The sequence below is a fragment of the Salmo trutta genome, chromosome 22 (assembly GCF_901001165.1).
Source record: "Salmo trutta chromosome 22, fSalTru1.1, whole genome shotgun sequence".
Taxonomy (NCBI): domain Eukaryota; kingdom Metazoa; phylum Chordata; class Actinopteri; order Salmoniformes; family Salmonidae; genus Salmo; species Salmo trutta.
In genome coordinates this window covers 16,240,711-16,252,442 of record NC_042978.1, presented here as the reverse complement: position 1 = coordinate 16,252,442, position 11,732 = coordinate 16,240,711, and the positions used below count along the sequence as shown (strand labels likewise).

The following is an 11,732-nucleotide window of genomic DNA, read 5'->3' as shown; positions in this document are numbered from 1 at the left end:
TGTCTTTGATCAGATACAGCTGATGCAACCAAAATGTCAGCACTCGTTCAGCGCGTCCACTGGAGAGGAGCTCTTTTCATCTAACCTTTTATCAACAATACCACACTTTACGCTGTGACGGCAGTGGAATTCCACATTCAATGAGCACCGTTCTACCCAGACCAAGCCCTTTTTCAGCATTCCCAATGTGCTTTGAAGAACTGTTGCCCAGTTGGCAAAGAGAGAGTGGATATAAGCGCCTTGTTGACAAGAGGTGAGAAAAACAAAGTTAATCAAACACTTCAGGGTGTGTATGATGTCATGAGTCATAAAAAGTTTTGTTTTGCTGCTAGTTACAACACAGTGAGAGCGTTCAGATGAGACTGTCCTGTGATATATAAGGCTAGTTCAACTTTAGTCATTGACACACCTCATCTCACAACCCACCGCCTCTGTGTTTCTCCACTATCCTCATTCCCAAAGCTTTGTAACCTCTTCACAGGTGTCACCTCCCACTGGGTACAAACGGGTTAAATCAACGTAGTTTCAACGTAATTTGTCAACGTATTGTGACATGGACTCTATGTGGAAAATATGTTGGATTTGGAAAAAAGTTATCAACGTAAACTGTTGTTTTGAGGGTTTTATTCACAGGATTATTTCATCATGGTAACATCATTGTCGACAAGTTAACAAATGATATGTTGGATTGACGTCTCCATCTCAACTAAAAATAAAAGTCAAAGAATCCGATTAAGTCAGTGGCCCTGATGGAACTATCCAAGCAACAGATACAGCTCCTTTAAATGTTCATATTTGTTTGCGTTGTCAACCAAACACAATTCAATATTACTTTTGTAAGACAGTCAATAGCCTAAAGTTCAGGCTATCTTACAAACTAATGTAACAGTATTTATCGTACCATTAAAATGAGTAACACATTCATGGCCACATCTTGAGGTTACTATAACAATAAATGTCTTCTTACGTAACCATAGAAAGTGTGCATATTCAGGGTCGCAGGTCAATTGCTATAATAATCTGCAAAACGTCTTGATCACTTGGACCGTGTACTTTTAATGTAATGTCAACTGCATTCCAGGTCATTTGTTTGTGCTTTTAGATGAAGCACAGCGATAACACATTAAGTTGTATAAATAAACAAAATATCTGACATAGAATTCTTATTTAATCTTTGGTGTGCTTTTCATTTTCCATTGGAATTTGGTTATGCTTGAAGATGGTTGAAAGCATAGTGAAATTCAACAAACTTTTGGCTGTTTTTGAGTAGGTGAAAATAGGTTAGAATCTCATCAACGTATCTATCAAATATAACCCAATTCTTCACATTGAAATGATGTGTTGTGCTCAGTGGGCATTCCATTGCTGTATTCCAGGTAAACATCATTCCACACAGACAGTGACACATTGTACAGGCCTATGATTCACAACAGGGTGTTTGTCAGTGTGGGTGTTTGACATCCTGGGCGACCATGTTCTTCTGTAATGTCCACCTGTTCAGTAAACACCAGGGAATGCTCTCAACCTAAATATGGCCATGTAGGCCTATAGAAATCTCTGTTGCGGGACACACAGTAAAACATATAGGCCCTGGGCTGACATTACATGACCCAGCAAGCAGATACCATGAGATGAGATGGCTCAGGCATCAGAGCTTGGCATAACATGAACATATATCATAACTTTCCTCTCTTTCTTTCTTCCTTCCCTCTAGCTCTCTCCCCCCTCTCTTTCCCATCGCTATTCCTCTCCTCCCATTTTCTGTATCCCTTTCTCCCCCGCTGTCTCCCTCCCCTCCTCCTTGTATCCCCTCCCTGCTCTCTCCACATTCCTCAGTGAGTGGGCGGAAGGTTCAATGGGGATGTGGGAGCCCGAAAGGGCAAGGGTTCGCTATTCGCTAGACTCTGCCAGAGAGATATGTTTTATCAGCCATTCCCATCTTACTAAGTGTAAGTGGGTCACTGGACTGTATGGTTGTCCGGAGCCTTGAAGGGGGCAGAGGGTTTGAAATGTGCCCCAGACAGCTGCTCCATACTGGGGTCACTGGATAGAGAAGTACTGCAGTTCAGTCACAGTGAACAGATCAGCTGCTCTCTCTCTCGGGATAGAGAGGACAGTCACAATCATCAGCTAATGAGTGGAGGACCCCTGCTGGACACTAAGCGCTACTGCAGCTGTGCTATAAAATAGATCTTCGCTTTTTGCTTGGAAGTCCAGATTGTTTTATTGGGATGTACTTTGAGACAAGCGTGAGACAAGTGACAGATAAAAACCATGAATGTTACATGACTTTAATTTATCTGTAATGTTACTCATAACAGTATTTATGAATCCTAGTGACTCAGCGTACAGATCTAGCCAGAGATCATCTGATCTGGAATGGATAATTTTTTTGTGCATAATCTTGCTGCAGTGACATGACAGACAGAGCCATTGTTTTCTCAGAAGGAGCATTCCAAAACCTTCTCTCACTATGTTTGTCTTAGAGATTCTATCTTATCTCTATCTCAGTGCCTCTAAACAAACTGGTTTTAGATGCAGTGCTGGTCCGTGGGCTGAATGAGTAGGCGACAGAAACACAGGAAGTAGTGGGCGGCCAGTGAACTGTATTTCCTCTTCCTGTCTCCTCACACCTCACTCCCTATCCCGGGTTATTACTGCAAATCTCAGCTACCCACCATACACCCACATGTGCTTTTGGGAGCACACACGCATAAACACACGTACACATGCATAGGTGTATAAACACACACACACACACACACACTTACTGATGCCAAATGATGTCCACGTATAATTATAGCTTAATAAGCATCCAGTACATTAGCTGTTCAGAGGCATGTATTTTTGTCCTCTAGGAGATGCATCATATTTATCCTCCTCTTCAGCCATTACCCTCCCCACCTACCTAGCTGGCTCATAGGCCAGAGACAGCAGGTGGCAATTAAGTGGGTGTCCATCACTCAATCACTCTGTCTATCACCATTAACGAGGGAGGGAATGCAAGGCAGGAAAATACCAAACACAGTGATAATGTGGCCTGTCACACCTCTACTGCCTGCACCTGAACCACAAATATACGCACATGCATGGACACACACACACACACACACACACACACACACACACACACACACACACACACACACACACACACACACACACACACACACACACACACACACACACACACACACACACACAGTGCCTTGAGAGTATTCATACTCCTTTACTTAATACACAGCCTGCATTCTAAATTGATTAAACACACACAATACCCCATAATGACAAAGTGAAAACATGTTTTTAGAAATATTTGCACATTTGTTGAAAATGAAATACAGAAAATGAAATACAGAAATATCTAATTTACATAAGTATTCATACCCCTGAGTCAATACTTTGTAGAAGCACCTTTGGCAGCGAAAACAGCTGTGAGTCTTTCTGGGCAAGTTTCTAAGAGCTTTCCACACCTGGATTTTGCAACGTATTCATATTTTTATTTTCAAATTTTTTCAAGCTCTGTTAAATTGGTTGTTGATCAGTGCTAGACAATCATTTTCAGGTCTTGGCAAAGATTTTCTATTAGATTTAAGTCAAAACTGTAACTGGGCCATTCAAGAACATTCAATGTCTTCTTGGTAAGCAACTCCAGTGTAGATTTGGCCTTGTGTTTAAGGTTATTGTCCTGCTGAAAGGTGAACTCATCAAGTAGACTGAACAAGGTTTTCAACTAGGATTTTTCCTCCATTCTGTTTCTTTTTTATTCTGAAAAACTCCCCAGTCCTTAACGATTACAAGCATACCCATAACATGATGCAGCCACCACTGAAAATATGTGGAATGGTACTCAGTAATGTGTTTTGCTGGATTTGCCCCAAACATAATACTTTGTATTCAGAACAAAAAGTTGCTTTGCCACATTTTTTGCAGTATTACTTTAGTGCCTTGTTGCAACAGGCTTCCTTCTTTTCACTCTGTCATTTAGGTTGTATTGTGGAGTAACTACAATGTTATTGATCTATGCTCAGTTTTCTCCTATCACAGCCATTAAACTGTAACTGTTTTAAAGTCACCATTGGCCTCATGGTGAAATCCCTAAGCGGCTTCCTTCCTCTCCGGCAACTGAGTTAGGAAGGACACCTGTATCTTTGTAGTGACAGGGTGTATTGATACACCATCCAAAGTGTAATTAATTACTTCCCCATGCTCAAATGGATATTCAGTGTCAGACTTCTTCATTTTTACCCATCTACCAGTAGGTGCCCTTCTTTGCGAGGCATTGGAAAACCTCCCTGGTCATTGTGGTTGAATCTGTGCTTGAAATTCACTGCTCGACTGAGGGACCTTGCAGATAATTGTATGTGTGGGGTAAACATTTAAAAAACATAATTCCACTTGGACATTATGCGGTATTGTGTGTAGGCCAGTGACAAAAAACATCTCAATGTAATCAATTTTAAATTCAGGGTGTAACAGAACAAAACGTGGAAAAAGTCAAGGGGTGTGAATACTTTCTCAAGTCACAGTCACAGACACAAATAAGCCCCCCCCCCCACACACACACATGACACATGTTCCAGTACATTGTACAGTCTTCCTCCCCCCCGTCCAGCTCAGAGAACAGAACACGTACTGGCATGATTTATCATGGTGAATCACACAGGCCAATTATACAGCACGCAGAGAGAGGTGTTGCTTTTAACCAGGACACTGGCTATTTATAATGGCATGGGCGTGCACACACTCATTATAGGGCACAGAAGATGGTCACAATGGAAGGGTGGATGAGGGGTAGTGACTGCTTTTGAATGTCACAGGGAATGTATCCTCTTATCTAAATGGCTGCGGCGGATCTATTGAAAACACCATTAGAGGACCATTTTAGAAGGAGACAGAGAGGCCCTGGACCCCCTATACGTAAAATGTATGCACGCATGATTGTAAGTTGCTTTGAATAAAAGCATCTGCTAAATGGCACATACAGTATTGTTATTATTATTATTATTATTATGTATTAGAAGGAAGGAATAGAAAGGGGTGTTGAAAATCATTGGTGTTGTACTGGTTGGTACACTGGGACATGAGAGTAGTAGAGGGGGTTGAGACGGTGGTTGATATAGAGGCTCAATTTGCACTGAAGAGACATGTTTCTGTTTCATCTTGTTTCAACAGGCCAAAAAAAAAGTAATGTTGAATACTGAAAAGGGAACTGTCGCCGACACGAAGTCAGTGCTCTACGTATATCCTCAACAGTCATACATCTGAGATCAACCGTGGCAATTTCAGGATAGCCTATCAATTAATATCATATAAGGCTGTGGTGGGTGGCATCAAATAAATATAAATATAATAACCAACCTCCCAACCATGAAAGGCAAACTCTGGAAAAAAGAGATGCTTCTCTTTACCTTCACAAACTTCTGCTTAATTGGCTTGTTAAACTCTAATTAGTCTAACAAGTTGCAGGAAAACAAATAAACACAAACATAATTATCATATCAAATACATTAGCTGTTGGGGATGATAGACTCATTTGACAAACACTTTGTTCTTCTGGTTTTCTTTAAAGATTTTTTTCCACGTGCCAATCATGCTGCTCCATGCATCAGAGGGAAGTGTGGAGAATTGCTGCCTCATCTACCCTAGCTAAATTCAGAATTGAAATATATATTTTGTTTGTGACAATGATTCTGTATTTAACTGTGCTGAATAAAGAAGCATTCTCAAACCATCATCACAGATGCTGTTGATTTTTGCATTGACCAGCATTGACCAGCATTGACCAGCATTGACCAGCATATAGGATTGATCAGCATTGACCAGCATATAGGATTGATCAGAATTGAACTGCATATAACATTGATCAGCATTGAACTGCATATAGTATTGATCAGCACTGAACTGCATATAGCATTGATCAGCATTGAACTGCATATAGCATTGATCAACATTGAACTGCATATAGCATTGATCAGCATTGAACTGCATATAGCATTGATCAACATTGAACTGCATATAGCATTGATCAGCATTGAACTGCATATAGCATTGATCAGCATTGAACTACATATAACATTGATCAGCATTGAACTGCATATAACATTGATCAACATTGAACTGCATATAGCATTGATCAGCATTGAACTGCATATAGCATTGATCAACATTGAACTGCATATAACATTGATCAACATTGAACCACATCCTCATGTATTCAAACTCCCTCACAACACAACTCCTACAAAATAACAAACATGGAATTGTTGAATCTGGTAGAACAAAAAGGTGGAAAATTACAACAACAGGAACAAGATCAAGAGACAAGGCCGGTAAGAGGTAAGAGGTAAAAGCCTAAAGGGAGATGATCTGAGTGACTTCATTATCCGACATGTAAGAGCATGCGGTGCTGCTGTACCCACAACTGTTGCCATGGCAACTCTCTTGTCATGTCAGCTGTGTCTCATCTTGAATGAATGGAAACCTGAGTGATATGTGAGGGCCCTCCCCCAGGAGCATGGGCGGAGTGGTAGTGCGTCAGGCCGCCAGGCAGCCAGGACACACCCACGGCAACCAGGGCTGTTTGTTTGTATCCTCCATGCCAGGATATGGTGACGTTGACGCTGGCTGGCTGGCTTCCTACAAGACTCTTATGTTCTTACCGGAGGGACACCATAACAACAACAACGACATAGCAACTCCTCCCTGTGCTGTGTAGAGAGACACCTCTGGAGCTGGAGGATTGTATTTCCTGTAACCTCTATCAAGGAATCTTTGTCTCTGTGCAAAGCCTTGTTTGGAAAAGTAGGTATTGAAATGCAGTTATCCGGATACATACTGCTTTTGTGACACCTTGATAGGGGCATGAATAGAGGCAGGTGGAAACCAAGCAGATCAGAATGGATAAGACATAAGTAGGCCACCTGAATGCATGTGCTTGTACTTGAGGAGTTCACTGCCTGTGAGCAGCACTCTCTCCTATATCTGCAAACAGACCCTTTTGCTTTCACTGTTTTTCCTCTTGATGTCCTCCATTCTCTTGAGTGTAGATAGGAGGAATGAGGGGATGAGGAGGAAGGCACGGCAGGTTTCCATGACAACAGCTTTTTATTTGCTCTTCCTCTATGGCGTTGGTGGAGAGGAAAGGGTCTGGCAGAGAAATTAGGCAGAGAGACAGGCTGGTGGGCCGGGGTGGGCAGGCGGGGGTGGAAGCCAGCTCGCTGGAAGCTGGCTTTGTCTAGAACAGAATGTCCTCTTTGTACACACCCCTCCCTGTCAGCCAACTTACCGACTCGCTGCTTGTTTTCCAACACTAATACCCCAGCAAACCACATTGGGACTGTTTGGCCCACACCAGGCCAGCATGGGCTAACCCAGCACGGGCAAGCCCACAGCAAGCCCAACATGGGCTAGCCCACACCAAGCCCACACAAGCCCAACATGGGCTAGCCCAGCATGGGCACGCCCACACGAACCCCAACACTGGCTAGCTCACACCAAGCCTAGCCCAGACCAGACCAACATGGGCTAGCCCAGCACAGGCTAGCTAACACCAAGCCCAGCTTGTCAACTACTTCATAATGTAGAAGCGGGGACTATTTGAATATTTGTGCGTAGGTTGCATACAGTTATTTTTGTGTAACCGTTACTGAGTGTTGTTCCAGTTTAAAGGGAAATTTCACCTTGGCTCTGGCACTGTATATAGTCATTACTATATTAACAACATTATGTTTTGTCATAAACATAAAAAATCACCACACCACAAGCTAGAACAAGTGAATTTGAATTTCACCAGAAGAGTTTCAACTTCCTGTGTATTCCGGCACTCATAGTGAATGCCCGATGCAAGCTGTGGGGCAGTGTATATCTAGCAATGAATATGCCGACAGGAGCAGAGGCGCAACTTTCACTGCGGACTGGGGGGACATATCCCCCCCACATTCTGAAATTGCAGTTTTGTCCCCCCCAGTGTTATTATTGGAATGTGATACAAAACGAGGCAACGGTGTGCTTTAGGACCATGTGGACGCCTCCAAGCGGTCGGGTAGGCTGTTTGGAGTGCTTATCCGACTGGATTACTATTATTATTATTATTTTTTAAGTTATGTCCTCCCCACTTCTAAAACCAAAGTTGCGCCCCTGAATAGGAGCATTTACATTTAACATTGCTGAAAGATGTCCAATTGCTCTATCAAAAGACAAGCATATCTACACGCACACTGCAATCGGTATAGCATAGAGGCTTCATGAAATTCCACAAAGCAGGACTACATTCATTTTCAGATCTCGTCCACCCCGTCAATACACCGGATGCAGTCATTGGGTGTATCAAACCCAGACACGCCTTCTTGGTAGCCAATTATGTGTGAAACACATCTCACTGAATTAGTAGTGCCTCAGACACGATCAAAACAAACCCAGAATCATATTAAGGTGAAATTTCCCTTTAAGTGTTCTGTTGTGTAATGCTCAAAAAGTGTTTATCTTATAAAAAAAATATTTATGTGATAACAACAACTTGGTTGTCTTTCTGATGCGATGTAACACATTTGCTAAATAGGTCAGACGTGAAAATTAAACAATTTATGCATTGAGTTAAATTGTGATAAATACAAGTCCTATTAAATAATCAAGAAAACTGATAAATTGGCATAGAGTGGGCTGCCCTGGGCCAATGCCTTGGCGCTAATGTGGAGTGGATGAGTAGGGCACATTGGCCCAATGTGGGCAGCCGACATGACCAATATTTTAGCCTGCATTTTTGTTCCTCTCTGATAGAGGGCTGATGCTGACTGTGGAAGACTTGGTGGACTTTGGAGTTTCAAAATAAACCTTTTTACAGTAATTCACATGGACAACACAATCTTGAGTATCCATGTAAACGTTTATTTCAACATTGTGAAATATTCAAATCTATTGATTCAGGGGTTTGAGCATGTCATACTGCATGCAAGTTCCTCACCGTATTGGTGTCAGTATCTTCACAGACAGATGCATCCCAGACAAAGTACACAGGATAGAGGGGCTCAGTGAACGGGGTTTGGACTCTGTGGAGGAAGATCATTCTGTCAGATGTTGAAGAAGAATAGTTTTTGCACTGTGGTCCAGGTACACTCCCAATACTACTATTGAGGGGCGGTAGACAAGTGCGCCTACGGCAGTAGTCTTCATACTATTGTGCCAGAAAACCCAGCCACTGCAATGACTCTCCAAACCCCAGGACTGATCACTGCCTCCAAACCTCTCCTCTCCTGCAGATCCATTTATATGAGACAGCTAGAGAAACACGGTCCCCGCTGTTTTCTATCTCCCAGTAGCAGGTTCCAGACAGACCTTCTCTACACAGCTCCTGGGGGTGAGTGGTAAATCTGTATAAGTGACAAGGAACAGATTTGGCCTCACAACTCCAAGTCACCTTTCTGTCCCCCTCAGACAGATACACGTTTTTATTAGCTGTGTGTGTGTGTGTGTGTGTGTGTGTGTGTGTGTGTGTATACTTACAGGTTCCCTCCGTCCCTTAGCAGTTTGATATAGGTCGCATGGACCATGACTATTTCTTGCACATGCTCACACACACATCCTCACTCAAATGGGCACAAGCACACACATACACAGAGGCATGCACAGATTTCACACACTGCACACACACACACACACACACACACACACACACACACACACACACACACACACACACACACACACACACACACACACACACACACACACACACACACACACACACACACACACACAAACACGGATAGTCTGTCTGAGTTAAGCATGACTCACCTCCTCTTCACCTGGAGTACTGCCAACCCTCTCCAGCCTCCACCCCCTTCATTTGTGTGAGCCCTTCAATTCACTCCAGCTCCACTGTAGAGCATTTCAATAATTACTATTAGCTTTAATCACTAGTCTTACACTTAGGGGTAGGGACCGCAGCATGTCCCTGAACATACTTCAACACATTTAATACATTGATTTATTGCATTGAACCTGCTGTGAATGGGCTTTCTAAGGTGAGTGGGGAAAAAACGCAAAGCCTTACCCAGGATATGCCTACATCTCAAAAACAATGGTTGAAGTTAGCTTTATAATGACAAGTGAAAATGATCTGTGCAGTGCTGAAATCGGGGAAGTGTAGCATCCAAGGCATCAGCTGTGGTCTCCACATAACGACAGAATTAGAGGTCTACTAATAGCTTTGACTAGTCACGGCACAGCACCACTTGGGAGAATCTTTGGGGAAATTATCCAATTTCCACCATGGAAGATCTATAAAGCAGAGAGGACACTGAAAGGACTATCCTCTTTTTCTCTGTCTGTCTACACCCCCCCCCCCCCCCCCTCTCTCTCCCTAATCCATATTGCCCCCCGGAGACACATGTTTCGAGACTCCTACACATCTCCACACCACCATCACCACCACTATCCGTCCACCTCCACAAGCAGCATGTGGACAAACCCAGAATAACAATGTGATCTTATTTTACCTCTTAAAGAGACAGGGCCATGGTTTGCATCAGGAGCTGCTATTTCAGCTGTATAGTTGAACGTTTTCAACATTGGTAGATGTATTCTTCTCTTCTGGGAGGTGTGGTCAGTGTAATACAGCTTAAAGGGGGAGCAAATGTGAAAGGCATGCTATTTATGTGATTGGTGCTTGTACTTTTGTTACATACAGTGACTTCTGATTGTACAATGTTCTTGAATTGCAGTGGCATTTGTGTCCCTTTGCAACCATGAAAAACACTTTAAAATGACAAATACACTAAACAGAAATATAAACACAACATGTAAAGTGTTGATCCCATGTTTCATGAGCTGAAATAAAATATTCCAGAAATGTTCCATACGCACAAAAAATATATATCTCAAATTTTGTGCACAAATTTGTTTACATCCCTATTAGTGAGCATTTCTCCTCTTCCAAGATAATCCATCCACCTGACAGGTGTGTCATATCAAGAAGCTGATTAAACAGCTGGGGACAATAAACGGCCACTCTAAAATATGCAGTTTTGTCACACAATACATTGCCACAGAGGGAGCATGCAATTGGCATGCTGACTGCAGGAATGTCCACCAAAGCTGTTGCCAGATAATTAATAATGTTAATTTCTCTGGTAGCACTTGGTAGCACTTATTTATTTTTCCTTTGCCTCCAACTCCTTTCCATATGTGGAACGGATGTGGGTGGGGCTAGGTCTACATAGAGGTGCTGTTTTCGAAAATTCACAAAAGCTCTGACGAAGGCCTTTGGGCCGATACGTAAGCTTATGAAATACCAGTGATACTATCAAGAGCAGTGTGCGGTTTCCTTCATCCTGTTTCATTGCTTTAATTGTTGCCATGCACCTGCAACAAGACTGCTCAGATGTGCGAGTGCCTTTTGAATCTTGCAATGTTAATTTCTCTACCATAAGCCAACCTCCAACGTTGTTTTAGAGAATTTGGCAGTACGTCCAACCGGCCTCACAATCGCAGGCCACGTGTAACCACGCCAGCCCAGGACCTCCACATCCGGCTTCCTCACCTGCAGGATCGTCTGAGACCAGCCACGTGGACAGCTGATGAAACTGTCAGAAACCGTCTTAGGAAAGCTCATCTGCATGCTTGTCGTCCTCACCAGGGTCTTGACCTGACTGCAGTTCAGCATAGTAGCCGACTTCAGTGGGCAAATGCTTACATTCGATGGCCACTGGCACGCAGGCAAAGTGTGCTCCTCA

The 11,732-nt window shown here is 42.9% G+C and overlaps 1 long non-coding RNA gene across 1 annotated transcript; it reads left to right on the top strand.

Moving 5' to 3' along the window:
- Positions 1–5,181: 5,181 nt before the first annotated feature.
- On the top strand, positions 5,182–5,737 carry LOC115158997 (uncharacterized). The gene is made up of 2 exons (XR_003868805.1): positions 5,182–5,323; positions 5,573–5,737. It is a non-coding gene; the product is annotated as an uncharacterized LOC115158997 (long non-coding RNA).
- Positions 5,738–11,732: the final 5,995 nt, after the last annotated feature.